Below are 18,012 nucleotides of genomic sequence, written 5' to 3' on the forward strand. Positions count from 1 at the left end.
ATTTAGTGGAGACAGCACCAAAGTAATCTCTCTAATGTTGACAAGTACCAGTAGCTGTCAGCATCACCATATTGGTGTTAGAAAAGGGGTGTCAGTCAAGGTTCTCAGACTCTGATGATCTTATGCAGAAATAGGATACATTAGAAGTATAATGGCAGCTCGCTATTCATAACAGGCTGCCAAACCAGGCTGGTAAAATATAAGAGGCCAAGGAACAGAAAGGACAACTTTTGGTAGGAGTAGCCTGCACAAGCCCCCTTCTCCCGCAAATGTCTCCAGGTATGACCACCATTGTGAATGCGGGTTGTCCCTTATTCCTTCTATCATCTGTCCATGACTTAGAATCCCAAGGGAGAATATGTGATTGACCAAGCATTGGTCATTGGTCATTGGCCAGGGTCTGCTTGGGTGATGGGGCCTGGACCTCCACAAAGAGGGTTCCCAGGATTCAGAAAGGAATTTAGTATCCTGGAAACCCTGATGATGACAATGTCAACGTCAATTGTCAATGCCAATTTTTAATGACAACGCTGATTGTTATTCACAAGGGGAATTTTACATTCATTTCTTAGAGATGCAATGTCATAATATTCCTTCTGTCTGCGAGAAAAAATTCTTTTGCAGAAACACAGAAATGTTAGAATTTCAAAGGTATGCTGGGGCCTTCTAATTGAACCACACACATCACACCAGAAATTCATTTATAATGAAATGAGAGGAGTAAAGACATTGAAACCCATTCATAATTGCTGCAATTAGCAACAGAGCAAAATTAAGAGCAAAAGCCAACATACTTGGGTTCTCATCCATCCAATACCCCTGTGTGACCAGGTGTGTGACCTTTGACAGGTTGCTTAACCCCATGTACCTTTTTTCTCTGTTCCACAAAATGGGAAAACTAATAGTACCAATTCACATGTTTGTGGAAAAAGATTAATGTAATTTATGCAAATCAATGAGAACCTTTCTTGGTCCACAGTGAACATTCAGTGGCAGTTTTGTTATGTCATGATACAGTCACCGCCATCATAACATCATCACCATCACGGCCATCCAGCTGCTATTCATAGACATCTGGTGCAAGACCTGTATCTCACAAGACCATGCATTTCATTGCTGTGCAGTTCTCATCATCACCAAGTTTAGTCAGTGAAGGAAGGAAAAAAGATCGCTTTGGCAATACCCGTGAGGTCTCCTTGTCTTCCATACTGTCAGCTGCACCCGAGCACGGACATCCTTGACAAAAAGGCGTCCTTTCCATCTGCATTTATTCCATTCCATCCACACATTCATTCTATTCAATTCTATTCATTCTATTCATTCTATTCAGATGATGTTGAAGTGATAGTTAATAATGCTGACCAACAATGCACACATATATTCTATGTTAAGCTATAAATAGTGATGACTTAAAAAGTATTTTTTAATAATGGTAGAATATACACTGATATTTTGTTTCTGAAACTAATGAAAGCAACAGTGTATAAAATTAACGCTATGAATGTTATGCTAAAATGTGCTAGGTTACTTCCCTAAAATACTTTATTTGTAGTAAGTCATAGGCTTTCCAAACTAAGCAATTTTGTAAGAAATTATGCTCTTGTTATTAACACTCCTACACTTAACATCAATATCAAACCACTTCTTCTGAAGAGCATAATTTAAATTTTTTTATTAATGAGAGATACATGTTATGGAATTTTAAATTAGTTTTGAGAACATTACATTTTTCAATAAAAGAGAGCAATTATAAAGTATTTGGACAATCTCTAATGTATTTCTTACCTATTCAAAAAACTAGTTATTTAATGCAATAGTAATAATTTTAGAATTTGTTGGCTCTGTTATGTCCTAATTTATAAAACTTGATATTAAAATTATATATATTTAATAGCATTATAATAAATAATAAAATGCAACACAACTTCTTTGTTGAACAAGATTTTTAGTTTTTGTTCACAACAAACTACCCACTAGATGGCACTAAACAATTGCCAATTTCTTTTTAAATAATGCCATCACAGGTATACCAAAACCAACGTATAGAAAACCAAGAATCCTATTAATTGATGGGACAGTTGTTTCAGACGGACGTAGCCTCAAAGTCCCTAAATTACATGTAAGGTGATGTTTAGTATAAATGGAGGTACAATTGGGAGACATTTACTCAAGAAATATTACTGCTGACAGTCACTTGATATAAATGAGGCAAGCAGCTAGATATTAAGAATTCAACACAAATACTAAAATATAAATGATTCTTATGATTAAACTGTACTCATTTGAATTCCACCAAAGATTTCACTAGTGAAGGCCTGGATTTTCTCCATATTTATAAAGAAATACAGTTTACTAAACAACAGTAACAAGAGACTAATAGAAAGGAACTCCAGGAGCAAGAGTTTATATATAAATTGAACTGATCATTACAATTACTCTTGACCAAGGGCTGGTAGGTAGAAAGTGAATATCAAGATATTTTCAGTTATGGATATCCTATCATTTAGTCTGATCATTGCCCAAGGTACTGAGGTTATAACTCAGTTCATAAAATTAGAAATATGAGATCATATCTACATAAAGCCAAGATTACAGATGAAAGCTCATCTGAATGACCTAGATACTTGCTAGTTAGGAGATATAGGTCATCCTATTGAAATATTGCATTCTCGTTTGGTGGTTGGTCTACACTAAGTCACAAAATGCAGAGTCAAACACTAGATGGTTTCGAAGGCAGTGCACTTTCCTGCCTTGCCCCCACTTTGTTGTATACAGATGGGATAAAGTTCAATGGTAATAGCTTTCAAGTCACTGCATTTTGCCCCCAGCATTTCTTGCAGGGCCTTAGCTCCCTGAAACGTGTGCCCTCCTCAAGGGTTTATGAAGACCCCAGGGTCTGTTGTGTATTTGGTAACTATAGATCTTTTCTACATTGTTATTTCTTTTCTAAGTTAACTCCATCTCGGCTGAGCACCTAGGAGGTCCCCCAGGCATTCCTGCTGCTTCCACCGTGTGCCAGCATGTGTACTAGGCACGGCAGTTCACCATTACAACTGAGCCACCAAGGCTGTAGACATACAAAGGCCATGCGGTTTCCTGGCAGGTCATTTGCACTGGTCAGCGGGTTAACTCCTGGAGGACACAATGGTGAACGGGACAAACATGGCTCTCTTCTCATAGAATATACTGACAGTTCTCATGTCTTTCTCTGCCTCTCTTGCTATCCACTCTACGAATTGTAAACAAAATTCCCAAGAGTGCAGTAACTTCCATTTAATTCTCTCATTTATATCGCAAACAGAAACAATTAAGGGGTAAATGGTGTGTTTTGGATCTAGATTTAAGTTGTGGCTATTTATATAATTTTTCCTGCATTTTTTCTAATTAACATATAAAAGTGTATTTATTCATAGTAGAAATTTGGGGAAATCACTTAAAAATACAAAGAAGAACATTAAGAGTCACTCATAATTCCACCTCCCAGTGACAGTTGCTATTAATATTTGATAAAAGTTCTATGCATATATTTTCATATTGTAAACATATGTATTGTTTATTCCTATTTGTGTATTTCCACCCTAGATCAGTCTGAATTTGCGGGGGTACAATCATTAAATGGCTTTTTCCCCCTTTTCAACCATTTCAACAACACTCGCTGATCTTTCTACACTCCTCAACACACAAAAAGTCCTATCCTGTACTGACATCATCCTGTCCTCCAGAGCCCCCCTGCCTGCCACTCGAAATTGTGCAACCTAGGGAAAGTAGATGAAATCTCTGTTTCTCAGTTCCCTTACTATACTGTAATAGAAATACTTTATAGGCTGTCGTGACGTGAATAGTGGATAAAGCTATTCAAATAACAGCCTGCTGCTAAACAAGCAGATCTCATTTGTCATTGTAGGAATCTTTCTCCCACTTCAGCCCAGATCTCAAGTTTTCCCTTCTCCCCAGCTCTAGCATCTAGCATCATGGCGGAGCTCCCATCTGCTCTTAATGCCTCCCTCTTCCCCCTCTGGTCTACCTCAGCTCTGAGGCCACAGAGGTAGAGGAGGGGGTAGGGTTTGGAGGGAATGGCCCAAAAAGATCTTGCCTCAGAAAGTGAGAGGCTGCAAAATCATCTGTGGGATGTCGCAGTTCCTCTGGGTGACACCTCCTGGTGACAGGTGCCACCTTAAAAAGACGCTCTGTACTCATTAGCAGTCACTGCCCTTTCTCCCACCCCCAAGCCTCCCAGCCCCAAGGAACAATTAATCTACTTTCTGTCTTCATAGAATTGCCTATTCTAAGGATGTAGAGACTTGGAGCCATGCCAAAGAGCTCTTTTGCATTATTCTTAAAAAAAAAATAAAAAAAACAAGAGGCAGCGCCTGGATGGCTCAGTTGGTTATACCCACCTACTCTTGATTTCAGATCAGGTCACGATCTCACAGTTTGTGAGTTCTAGCCCCGCGTCAGGCTCTGTGCTGACAGCACAGACCCTGCTTGGGATTCCTTCTCTCTCTCTCTCTGCCCCTCCCCACTTGCACACTCTCTCAAAATAAATAAAAACTTAAAAAAAATAAATTTAAAAAAAGAGAGAAAAAAACTTAGAGTAGTAATATCCAGAAACGATAACCACAGCTCCAACTGATGAGAAAAAGAGCTTATGAAAGGCAATTATAGCAAGTGGCAGAGCAGTGCAATCTGCTTTACGCATCACTGGGTATTTTGTATTTTTATAGCAATGACAACTTTAGATCTTATATCTTTTATGCTCTAATATAGGTATTACTCATAGCCCTTCCTGAAGTTGTAACACTTTGTTAAACAGACTCAGGCAAAAATCACAAAATGCTACGAGCGCAGTTGGATTTTAACTAGGATTATTGCATGTTTCAGGTTCGTGAACGATGCTAATTATGGAATAAGGAAATGGGATCATTTGGTCCCACCAAAGACTGTTCTTACCTTCTGCCATGAAAATCTGCGGGATGTAGTATTTGATGTTCCTTCTTTGGGCTTCCAGTGCCTCGGCTGTGAAATAGAGGAAATAGTGTCACTAAAGGAAGGGAAGAACAGGGAAGATTTTAAGAGCTCAGGTTCTCAAAGAAGTAGGGCTTAGTCTACTCAGTTCACTTCTAATTCCTTTTCCATTGCTCCTCTGCTCCAATTTTAGGATTTGACTCTGTGGCAGCTTTAGATAAAATATAATGTCAAGGATTCTTTTTCCATAAGATTTCAAGTTTAAAAAAAATACATTTAGAAGAGTACACAAAATACAAATGTGCGGTTTAATCAGTTATTGAACACACTGTAACCTCCCAAAGCCAAGAAGTAGAATATTACCAGCCTGTCTGAAATTCCATCTTGTGGTTTTTCCAAGTCACTATTTGCGCTTTTCTCCCAAGGATAACTACTCGTCTGAGCTCAATTCTCTAGAGGCAAAGATGAAGTGTTAAAGCCTTACCTAGCGGTTCAACCTCAAGGCAATAGGAGTGAGGGCAAAGGGAAGGAAAGATGGAAAGAGGGGGAGTAAATGCCAGGTGGTGCATCACCAAGCTTGCCACAGCTTGCGTCCACAATGACATACGTGGTCACTCAGACACATGGAATATTTCCATACATCGTATGTGACAAAGGATGCCTGAACTTCTCAATGGACACCACAGAGGGTAGCCAGGCACGAACCCATCATCTGTGCCCCATGCAAGATGTCCTGCTTCTGGATAAAGGGACTCCAACAGCTAGAGGCTGGTAATGGTGAGATGCTGGTGATGGAATGGACAGAGTGGGAACCACAACTCCCATGCTATACGTTTGCCAAATATTTCCAGACGTGACAAGGTTACACTTGTCCTCTTCAAGGTAGGGTGAGTGTATAAGCCTTATTCAGGCCCACGAGTTGTGAGCAGAAGTTACAGATCTCACTTCCATTTTAAAACATTCATTGTAGGAGCCATACCCACCAGGACTTTCTGCAATGGAGATCATCTTTAAGATACAATCGGCGAGAGTCAGTGAGCAGATTTGGAGTAGAAGCCCTAACTTCTGCGCAAGATATGTGTGATAGACATATACCAGGAGCAGAAAAAAAAACAAAAAACAAAACACTTTCTCATTTTAAGCCACTAATTTTATAGGGTTGTTTGTACTGTGGCACCAGCCAGCCTGTCCCAACTGATACAACTTGGAATATTGTGATGTTCCCTGAAATCATTCCTGTGTCTGATGAGAGAGTGGACATTTGGATGCTTGCCAAAGAATAGATACAACTTAAAGCAACCTAGACAAGAATAATCACAAACTATGCCATTTCATACCCCGTGAAATAAGTATTTGTTGCTGCCATCACCCATTCCCCATGTTCCCTCTAGCGTCTAAAAACCTAGAAGGAGGAGGAAAGTGACACAAAAGAGCTATTAGTTTCCTCTCCCTTTCATTTTCCTGGAGCCGTGGATCAAATTTGAGCTGGAAAAAAAAATTAACTCAGGATTTTTTTAACAGAATTATTCTATTTCAGAGAGTGATCAAAACGCCACAAATCATCAAAAGTGTCTTTAAAGCAATAGAAAAAAGAGATTCCAATAGAGCATTACTGTAGATGTAATTTTTATTCCTAATATATTTGTTTAGTAAATGAGTCACATTAGCAAAGGCTAGTGCGTTCCAAGGATATTCTGGAACTCAGAGCCTATAAGAAGAGTGATTTCAACCTGATTCATTGTTGTTGAGGAGGAAGTGTTCCCCAGGCCATATACACTATGACTTATCTATGCCTCATTAATATTATGATAGACACAGATATATTAACCATAATATTTTGTTTTTGTCTATTGTCAGATACTAATTGGTGAAATACGACGAATAGGATCTTTCAAAAATACTTTTCCAAAAGTAGTAACAATTATGGAGTAATTTTTGCATTGTCCTTGTGGCTTTATGAAAATAAAGCCAACTTCTCCTTCCACAGAAAGGACATACATATCATATACACAATCACATATAAGATACTATGCTATGTATTAAAATAATGTAACATATCAATTCATTAGAGAAATATATTTGTACACATAAAACATTTTTTGAGATGTAATTCACACACCACTCAAGTGATCCATTTAAAATATACACTTCAACGGTTTTTAGTATATTCACAAAGTTGTGTAACCTATTTCAGAATCTACCTCAGAACATTTTCACTGCTCTAATAAGAAGCCCTGTACTCGTCAGCAATCCCTACCCTATGCCCCCAACTTTTCCAGCCCTAAGAGCAATTTTTTAATTTACTTTATGTCTTCATAGAATTGCCTATTCTGGACATTTAATAGAAGTAGAATCATAAAATATGATTCTTTTGTAAGTGGCATCTTTCACGTTGTATAATGTTTTCAAGGTGCATCCATGATGGAGCATGAATTAGAACTACACTTATTTTTATGGCCAAGTAACATTCCTCTGTATGGCTCTTCCAAATTTTAGGTTTTCATTCATCCGTTGATAAGCATTTGTGTTGTTTCCATTTTTGGCTATTCTGAATAATGCTGCTTTGAATGATACAAACAAGTTTTTCTGTGGACACATGTTTTCATTTCTGTTGGGTATATACCTAGGAGTGGGATTTCAGGTCATGTGGTAACTCTTTGTTTCCCCTTTTTGGAAACTTCCAGACATCTGCATCATTTTACATTCTCACCAGCAGTGTAGGAGGGTTCTAATTTCAATACTGTTTTTTAATGAAGAAAAAACATGGAGATGCTGCAGGTGTATTTGTTAACTCCTGTAAACGAGGCAAGCTTTTTCTACTTGCAATGCCAGAAGATATTGGAACTCTCTCAGTTCATCAAGACAACGATCGCATCATCCTAAAGTTCCTAGATTGCTATCAGGGAGCCATTTGGATGGCTCCGGCTCAGATGCAGGTAAAAATGAATGCCTTCACCTGTGTTCATTTGTTAACTTAATTTCAACTCCTATTCAGCCACTTTGGTTAAATAAAAACATGAGAACTATTTTTATGTGGATAACAATTATCATCAGAGTTTGCATAATGGTAAAAATATCAAGCCACTCATCAGAAGATGTGACTTCCCTTTGAAGTTAAGACTAGGAAAAAATATTTGAGTCTTAATGCATGAAGTATCAGTATCCACAGTACCTAATTCCTAGAGGATCCTGTGCCACCTTGAGAAGGAACTTAATCAAGTATCAGTAATGATTTTACATCCTTTAAAAGGGAGAATCAAATATAGCATCCTAAGTGCCAAGACATTAGAAATCAATATAAAAGAAGATATCTGTGTATTGTGTAAATGGTTATGAAAATTACAAGTTCATTTATCAAAAAAGATTACCTGTTCACGAGTCCTAATGAGAGATCCCATTTGGTGAGCATTTGGCTAATAACTCAGCAGCTGTGGAGCATTATAACTTAATCTAATTATTTCCAAAGAGATGTGATCTATCTGCTACAAACAAAAACACACGCAGAGAAAAGAAATAGGTCTCTATGTTTCTAACTATTCCAAATGAACCACAGAATGTAGAAAAACAATATTTACCTATGAGCCACCTGTATTCCCTGCGTAATGCTAAGTCCACATCATCAGTGACAAAGCATCCTGGAGAATGGAAGCAATTTTGCAGATAATTAAAGGAAAGCAATCACTTGTGCCCCCCCCCTTTTCCTCCTTATCCCCCAATTATCAGGAAATTAGCATGAAGCATTTTTTCTTTTAAAAAGTGAACTATATGAGTAATTGTTTTAATATCCTGCTTGATTTTAATAGAAAGTCTTATCAAGTGAGAATTCAATTATGAGGATTTGTTTACTACCCAAAATGGTTAATTTAAGGATTGATGAAGCGCCCATCCCTCCATGTGTAGAAAATGATATCAAGAGTTTCTACTTTTGTGGAAATCTTCTGGGCCTGGAGATTCAACCCTGCTAATAACTGAATGCTTGTTTATTGATTATGTCCTGGATCAAAAATAAAAGCTATGAAAACCAGTTTGGGGACAATTGGAACAATTTAAAGATGGACTGTATAGCAGATGATGTTATGGCAGTGTTTTTAAATATCCTTGAGTAAAGTAATGCTACTGTGAATATCTCTTTGGAGAGGCCTGCTGAAATATCAAGGGTAAAGTGTCAGGATATCTGCAACTTATTTGCAAAGAGTTCAGGAAAAAAAAAAAAAGCCTGAATATAAAGCAAATGCAATCAAATTATGACGATGGGGGATTCTAGGTCAAGAAAAACAGGTGTTGCTTCCTCGCAGGTTTATAACTTGTCAAAATAAATATAATTTGTGAAGAGATGAAAAGAAGGCAAACTTCTGCCTGTGAAAATCTAAACCCTTACAATCCTGACTTAAATGCTACATGTATGCATGTTACCCTATTACCTATGTCCCTCTCTGACTATAACGCTTTCTGGTTATCCACTGAATTAGCAACTAGTCATGTTCTATTCTCAATAAACATCTGTTAATTCAATTGATTGATGTAGGTTTGAAGCTCAAGCCATCAGTCACTAACAGATTTTGTAAGAGCAGATAATAACAGTATCACAGAGACAGCTGCTACTTATTACATGTTCATTGTATGCCTGGCATAGGGCTAAATATTTCACATAAAGCACATATTATTTCACATTACTTTTGATGCAGAATGCTGGACTGACAATCCATGAAACAAAACCCTGATTTACTTTAGTAAAGCAGTTCTCAGCATGCCATGATATTAAAAAAAAAAAAAAAATGAAAACCAAGATGCTTTATTTCCTGTGGTCTCACACAACTGGGAGATGCTTAATGGGGTTTGTATCGCTTTAAAAGCCAAGGAACAAGCCATTGCCAGAACAAAATTACCAAGAAACAATTTGTGGAGGCCAAGGCAGTGGCTCTCTTGTACATGGTGATTTCACTTTTGAGGTAAGGTGCAGCGCAACAACCCTGAGGCAGTCAACACCCGGATCCATTAGGGTGCTGGGCCAGAAGCTCTGTAGCTCCTGAATTTGCCCAGCAACCTGCTGATGCTTTTTCAAAATGTTCTTGTCGATGGGAAAGATTAATTAACAGAAAGAAGCCTGAGGTCTATTTCCAAGATGGAAGATGGTCTTTTCAATCTACATAAAGCTGCTTAAATGATATCCCATGGCTTTTATAATAGGTGTCCTTGACACATGACATTGAGTGAAGAATCCTTTAGGTAACACAGTGTGCATAAAACTGAGAAATCTATGGAGACCATTACCCACGTAGCTACCGGCAAGACAATTTGTCACAGCAGCACTGAGGCTATCCTAGGGTGGGACACATTGAAGAAAATCATTGAAATGAATGCTGTAGATATGGGAAGTCATAGGCACATTTAAAAAATGAATAAAGCTTCAATATCTTTTATGGATGATGTTATCTTTGGGTAATTAAATAAGAGTCACAGTAATTAAAACAAGTGATACTTTTCTATCAGTAAATTATAATGATGTAATGATCTAACTCATGGAAGAGGCAATGTATTTATTCAGATTTCTGAATGATTAACTCTAATCAGTGGAGTTTATATAAAAGACTACACATAAAAAAAGAGTAAAAATATTTTCATGGAGAACTCCTTTTCTGTTTTATAAAATTAGTTTAGTAACCCAGATGGCCCTTAATTGAAAAAAAAAAAGAAAGAAATCAAATACATTGGGCCACTCTGGCTTTTGGCCCTGTGTGTCTCTCCCTCGGTGACATCTGCCTACATAGGACAGAATAATTGGGTAAAGCAAACAGAAGATATGAGTATCCTTGTCCAATTAGTCCAACAGTAGATTTACGAGCAGGGAGCCAGAATGCTGGCACATTTACCTGGCTGAAAACCACTCCGCAGTTCAGCTTTGCTCAGCTCAACATCATCTCTCATTCCATGTGCCACATCAGCCTTGTTTAGGGCCTCAAACTTGCGAACATTTCTCATGCTACAACCTTTGCTTGAAACTCCTTCTGCCTGGAATGATTTTAACTCCAGTCTTCACATGGATGGGCTCTCCTCATCTTTGGGCCCATCAACTCCTCGTCCTCGTCATCTTGGCTTCAATATGACCTTCTCGGGGAGGTCTTTCCTAAACGTTTACCTGTTGAAAATCCCCTTCATGACGTTTATTTTCTATCTTCAAATGTTGTTTATTTCCTTCATAGCACTTATCACAACTTAAAACTACTTTTTGTGTCTTGCTTATTCGTCTGTCGTTTCCACTATTCTGTATGGCGCACGGAGGCGGGATCCATGCCTTCTTTGTTTACTGTTGTATCTTCAGCATAAAGCACAGAATGTGGCAGCTGGTGGTAGTCAATCGATTCTGGCTAAATAAATGGACAGATTCCTAGACATCATCTCTAACTTGGCCCGAATTAGGAAAGAGAACTAAATCATTTAGACTTGGTCAAATTCCTCTTTGACCAGTATATTAGGGTTGGCTAGGCCACAGTACAAAATAGATGCAAACCTATTTTGGCTTAATGCGAGTTTTTTTCTCAGTCGTAAAACAGCAGGGGACGGTTCTAAGTCAGCAGGGGCTGACTAGGCTGACAGCAGCTCTCCCATCACATGGCTTCCAAGCTCACGTGGGGGTGGACAGCCCAATCAGCCAGGAGTGAAAAGAGCCCCAAGGGGTGCACGTGAAGGTTTTCAGGGGCCCAGCCTGCAAGTGGTGCGCATCATTTCTGCCTGCTAGGACACAGTCACGTGTCTACCCTTGCCGCAAAGAAGCTGGGAAATGTAATCAAGTTGGGTTTTTCTTGGAGATTTTGAATCAGTGTAAGGAAATGTTTTCTTCTTTTTTTCATTCATCCAACAAGTAACTGTTAGAGGTCTGGGTCAAAAACTGAATAGACCCCTTACAGACCATCAGGAAAATATATATGTAAATAACTAATGAGTGTAGTAGAAGCCAAGCTATAACAAAGCTTCTAGGAGTGCCATATAAGAACACAAGAGGAATAAGGGAAGACTTCAAGAAGGTGTTGAAATTGGAAACATGGAGGTAGTTTGCCAGGTTGAGAGTAGGATTTAATGAGAACAATGTTCAATGAAACAGTATAGCATTTCAAACTGCAATGTTATTGGAGCAAATATCATTATATTTAAAATAAATATAATCAGTATGAAGTAAACATTAGAACTTTGGCGATTTATCATGATAAATATAATTCTCCATAAATACATTTTAATAAGCTGCATTGTCCGTTACAGAGTATGAAATCTCGAAGGCATGAAATAGAGTGTTGCAAAAAAAGTTGAATCCACAGGGCAAGACCAACACCTACTAAAACTTTAATAGCAAGAATTCAAATTATTACTTTTGAATCAGATTTTTGTTTTTATCCCAGAAGTTCATTCTCTTAATGGTGAGAATGAATTTGGTTTGGCCTTAGCATTAGCTAAATACAGATTATAACTCATGATCATTGGTCATTCAGTTAAAATATGTATTCTGTGAACTCCTAAGCAATTATTCACATGACATATCCTTTTTATGTGAATGATTTAATACTGTAATACGTTCAGAAAACAGCTTAATGGTAACATAGATCTCAGTCTTTGTGATGCTGGGTTTCACGATGTTGACATTGTCTAATTTATTTACTCTCCTAGCAGTAGAAATCTAAGTGGTTCCTAGGTTTTGTCCTTTGCAAACAATGCTTAATAAACATGGTTTATTAATAAACTTAACTTTGTATACTTTTGCCAGTGTATGAGTGACATACTATCCTAGAAATGGATTGCTTTTGCTCTGTGTGCACCTTAAACTTTGACAGAAAATGCCAACAGTGATACAAAAAATAGATTGAGAAAGCTTTTCCTTCATATCCTTGAATACCTCGTAATAGTTTGTATTTTCAAAAAGCTGTGTTAATACGTGCGTCAGGGCTAAAGTGATATTAAAAAATTTAGAGGAATATGCTAAAAAGAAAAATATATACATATAAACTTTTTAAACTCAATCTCATTTAAAATAATTTTAAACGCTGTTAATGAAGGCAAATCAGTAGACATTAATATCTTTAATGTCCTTTTCCTCTGTCAGTTTACTTGTTATTGTCTTACGGAGACACATGGAAAAAACAACATAACACCTCACTAAGGGCCTGGTATCCAGTGAGTCTTGGGTTCTCTTTCTAACTGGCATCCACCAGATGTCTCCCCTCCTCCATTAAGGTGTGTTTTTCAGGAGGCTATTGCTTTCGGAAACATCTATTAGTAGACTAAAACTTAAAATATTTCCTCATAGGATTCTTTTTCTTTTTTAAGGGCATAGTTCTTTTAAAATAAACACAAAAATGACTTTTTTAGTAGTACCGAACAGGAGTTAAAATGGCTTGATACTAATAGCATTTCCTCCATTGGGGAGGGGAAAACAAAGGACTGTACCCATAACAGAAAAATACTTTTTTATTTTATTTTTTTCAGGAAAACAGCATTTTATGTGGGGGGAGTAGGTACCTTAATAACGTAAAATTGATTTACTTAAGAGAATCTTCCCACTGAACTAATTTGTTTTGATATATTAAGGATACACACACTTATCCCTGAAATACATGTAATCATATTTATATTTTTCTGAGAGCCCTTTAAATGTTTTTTTTAATGTTTATTTTTATTTTTGAGAGAGAGAGAGAGAGCGCGCGCGCACGTGCACACAGCGAGGGAAAGCAGAGAGAGACACACAGAATCCGAAGCAGGCTCCAGACTCAGAGCCTGACGTGGGGCTCAAACCCATGAACCATGAGATCATGACCTGAGCCGTAGTCAGACGCTTAACCGGCTGACCAAGCAAGGTGCCCGAGAGCCGCTTTTTTTTAATACTTCCAAAGTTGGGGTGTCAGGGTGGCTCAGTTGGTTGAGTGTCTGACTCTTGACTTGGGCTCAGGTCATGATCCCTGGATTGTGGATCAAGCCCTGTGTTGGGCTTTGTGCTGAGCATGGAGCCTGCTTAAAGATTCTTTCTTTCCCTCTGCCCCTCTCCCCCATTCGTGCTCTAAAATTAAATATATATATATATTTTTAAAAACTTTCAAAATTTCTCAAAAATGAGATTTTTCCAGTATAGCCAAATTACACAAATATTAAATGTTTATCTTCAATAAAATACTAGCAAACCTAATTCAACAGTACATTAAAAAAATCATTAACCATGTTCAAGTGGGAATTAATCCTGGGTTGACAGGGTGGTTCAATATTCACCAAAAAATCAACATGATACATCTCCTCAGTAAGAGAAAGGATGAGAACCATATGATCATTACAATAGATACAGAAAAAGCACTTGACAAAGTACATCGATTTGCGATTAAAAACCCACAACGAAATAGGTTTAGAGGGAACATACCTCAGCAAAATAAAGGCCATATATGAAAAACCCACAGCTAATATCATCGTCAATGGGGACAAATTGAGATCTTTTCCTCTAAGGTCAGGAACAAGATAAGGATGTCCACTCTCATCACAGCCATCAGACAACAAAAATAAACAAAAGGCATCCAAATGGGTAAGGAAGAAGTAAAACTTTCATATCAAAAAGCTGCTGGAACTGAAACAAATTTAGTAGAGTCATAGGATACAAAATCCATGTACAGAAATCTGTTGCATTTCTGTACACCAAGAACAAAGCAGGAGAAATTAAGAAAACAATTCCATTTACAATTCCACCAAAAATATTAAGATACGTAGGAATAAACCTAACTAAACAGATAAAAGACCTGTACTCTGAAAACTATAAATTACTGAAGAAAGAAATTGAAGATGACACAACAAATAGTACTCCTATTTTTAAAAGTATTATTTCACCTTCATGGCAACTCTACAGGCTTATTTGAAACTTACAGACAGGTTAAGAAACTTGCCTGTATGTAAGAAACATACATTCAGGCATACCTGACATGAGACCGGAACACAGAACTCAGACCTTCTCACCACATTAGGCCATCTTTTCCATATGTAGCACCTCTGCCTTTTGGTACCTCCAAGTTTCTAAACTTCTCATCCTGTGAAAATAAAGGTAATTGAACATTATGCCATGAGATCTATCAAAATAAATTCTAGTGGATTGAAGATTAGAGTAAAAAAAGTCATACTAAAGAAGAAACTGTATTTGAATATTCATATAATCTTTAATATTGGAGGAAGAAACTTTACAGGCCTAGCACTAACAGAAAAAATAAAGTTAGGAAAATCTGCAGATAAGAACAATTCACACTTCTGAATTTAACTCCCCATAACTAAATCAAAATATAAATTACGATGGAAGGAAATTTTTGCAACAAATAGGACAACCAAACAATTTATCTTTTTAATATGTAAAAATCACTTCACAAATCAGTAAGATGAAGACCCCATTAATGGGCAAAAGACATGAACAGACCAGTTCCATTAAAAATACACATGATAAGGGGCGCCTGGGTGGCGCAGTCGGTTAAGCGTCCGACTTCAGCCAGGTCACGATCTCGCAGTCCGTGAGTTCGAGCCCCACGTCGGGCTCTGGGCTGATGGCTCAGAGCCTGGAGCCTGTTTCCGATTCTGTGTCTCCCTCTCTCTCTGACCCTCCCCCGTTCATGCTCTGTCTCTCTCTGTCCCAAAAATAAATAAAACATTGAAAAAAAAATTAAAAAAAAAAATACACGTGATAAGAAAACACAAAATAGCACAAACTGAAAACATGTCCAATCTCACCAGTAATGAAATAAGACCACTTAGACAATCCCTGTTTAACTAATCTGTCAATTTGGTCAAGATTTAGAACAACACTCTTCCATTTGGCAATGGCTTGAGGAAAATTACACACTCATACTTTTGGTGGGAAAGAAAATTTGTATAACCTTTCTAAGAACAATTAGGTAAAATGTTTTAGAAGTCTTAAAAATGTACATACACTTTAGCCCAGAAATTGTAGCTAGAAATTTATCTTATATTAAAATGTATTCATGTGTTTACAGATGTTTATTGCAGTATATATGTATATATATGTACATATATATGTATATGTACATATATGTTTTAATATATGTTAAATATATATATTTAACATATATGTGTTTATAATATATGTTTAATATATAATATATATTTTAATTTTAATATATTTATATTTAATTAATTAATATATTTATTAATTATAAATATATTTATATTTAATTAATATATTTATATTTAATATATGTTAATAATATATGTTTAATATATATAACATATATATGTTTAATATATATATATTAATATACACATATATATTTTTTAATATCATAAAAATAGAAATCAGCCTAAATGTGCAACTTTAGAGAACAGGTTAAACTAACCAATTTGTGCAGTAAAAAAATTTAAAGCCATTTAAAAATACCACGTTGTGGGATAATACAGTTTTTGATGTGTGTAGAGTTTAGAATACATCGCTAAGTGGATTAAAAGAATCCATCTTAATAAGGGAGGTACTTTATTATATATTTTGGAGGGAAATCATATCTATGCACATGCACAAAAAAGTCTAAAGAACTCTATTCCAAACTGTTTCTCCTGCTTGCCACTGCACAGTGATAATGTGAAGAATTTTTTTTTTTTTTACCTTTTCCTATTTTCCAGTCTGCTCTGAACCAATTTTATGTTTCTAATTTTAAAAATACTGAGAGGAGCAAGGCTGAGGAGAGTGGAGCCGGCTGCGGAGCGGTGGCTGGTGGCTGCCTCCGGGGAGCCGGCTGGAGAACTTCGGAAGATGGCGGCGTAGGAGGACGCTGGGCTCACCGCGTCCTGCGGTTCACTTAGATTCCACCCACACCTGCCTAAATAACCCAGAAAACCGCCAGAAGAGTAGCAGAACGGAGTCTCCAGAGCCAAGTGCAGACGAGAGGCCCACGGAAGACGGTAGGAAGGGCGGAGAGGCGGTGCGCGCTCCACGGACTGGCGGGAGGGAGCCAGGGTGGTGGAGGGGCAGCCCGCCTGGCAAGGCGGAATCCCCGAGCCTGACTTGCAAAAGCAGAGGGGCCGGACTGCGTGAGTTCTGACAGCCAGCGGGACTTAACATCTGGAATGTTAAAAGTCAGCAGCTCTGCTAGGAGAGTGGGAGGGCAAGAGGACACCGGGAGGGAGAGGTGGAGAGGTGTTGATCCCCGGACGACAGAGCTCAGCTCAGCGGGGAACAAAGGCGCTGGCCAGTGCCATCTCCCTCGCCCATCCCCCAGCCAAAACCCCGAAGGGAACCAGTTCAGCGAACTTGCTTGCACCGTGCAAACACCCAGCATTGTGCTTCTGTGGATCCATCCCCCCGACGGGTCGGCCTCCCTCCCGGTGCCACAGGGCCCCTCCCGCAGGGGACCACCAAGGGCCAAGAGAGCTAAGCCTGCCCCTCCTGCCCCTGTGCACCTTGCGGATCCACCCTGGCTAATACACCAGATCCCATCAAAGCAGCACCACAAGCCTGGCAGTGTGCAAGTAGCCCAGACAGGGGCCATACCACTCCACAGTGAGTCCTGCCCCTCGGAGAGGGGAAGATAAGGTACACACCAGTCTGACTGTGGCCCCAGTGGTGGGCTGGAGACAGACATCAGGTCTGACTGCGGCCCTGCCCACCAACACAAGTTACTCCAGACAGTACAGGGGAAGTGCCCTGCAGTTTGGCAGCCACCCCAGGGACTATCCAAAATGACAAAACGGAAGAATTCTCCTCAAAAGAAACTCCAGGAAGTAGCAACAACTAACAAATTGATCAAAAATGATTTAGGGGCACCTGGGTGGCTCAGTAGGTTAAGCGTCCGACTTCGGCTCAGGTCACGATCTCACGGTCCGTGAGTTCGAGCCCTGCATCGGGCTCTGGGCTGATGGCTCAGAGCCTGGAGCCTGCTTCCGATTCTGTGTCTCCCTCTCTCTCTGCCCCTCCCTCGTTCATGCTCTGTCTCTCTCTGTCTCAAAAATAAAAAAAAAAGTTAAAAAAAATGATTTAAGCAATATAACAGAGCAGGAATTTAGAATAATAGTCATAAAATTAATCGCTGGGCTTGG

The 18,012-nt window shown here is 38.4% G+C and overlaps 1 long non-coding RNA gene across 1 annotated transcript; it reads right to left on the reverse strand.

Annotated features, from left to right (window-relative positions):
* Nucleotides 1-4,950: 4,950 nt before the first annotated feature.
* Nucleotides 4,951-14,980, reverse strand: LOC121032630 (uncharacterized). Its single transcript, XR_005791398.1, has 3 exons — nucleotides 14,902-14,980; nucleotides 8,541-8,600; nucleotides 4,951-5,016 (listed from the first exon to the last, which is right to left on the reverse strand). It is a non-coding gene; the product is annotated as an uncharacterized LOC121032630 (long non-coding RNA).
* Nucleotides 14,981-18,012: the final 3,032 nt, after the last annotated feature.

The sequence above is a fragment of the Herpailurus yagouaroundi genome, unplaced genomic scaffold (assembly GCF_014898765.1).
Source record: "Herpailurus yagouaroundi ecotype Mexico unplaced genomic scaffold, PumYag 142, whole genome shotgun sequence".
Lineage (NCBI taxonomy): Eukaryota > Metazoa > Chordata > Mammalia > Carnivora > Felidae > Herpailurus > Herpailurus yagouaroundi.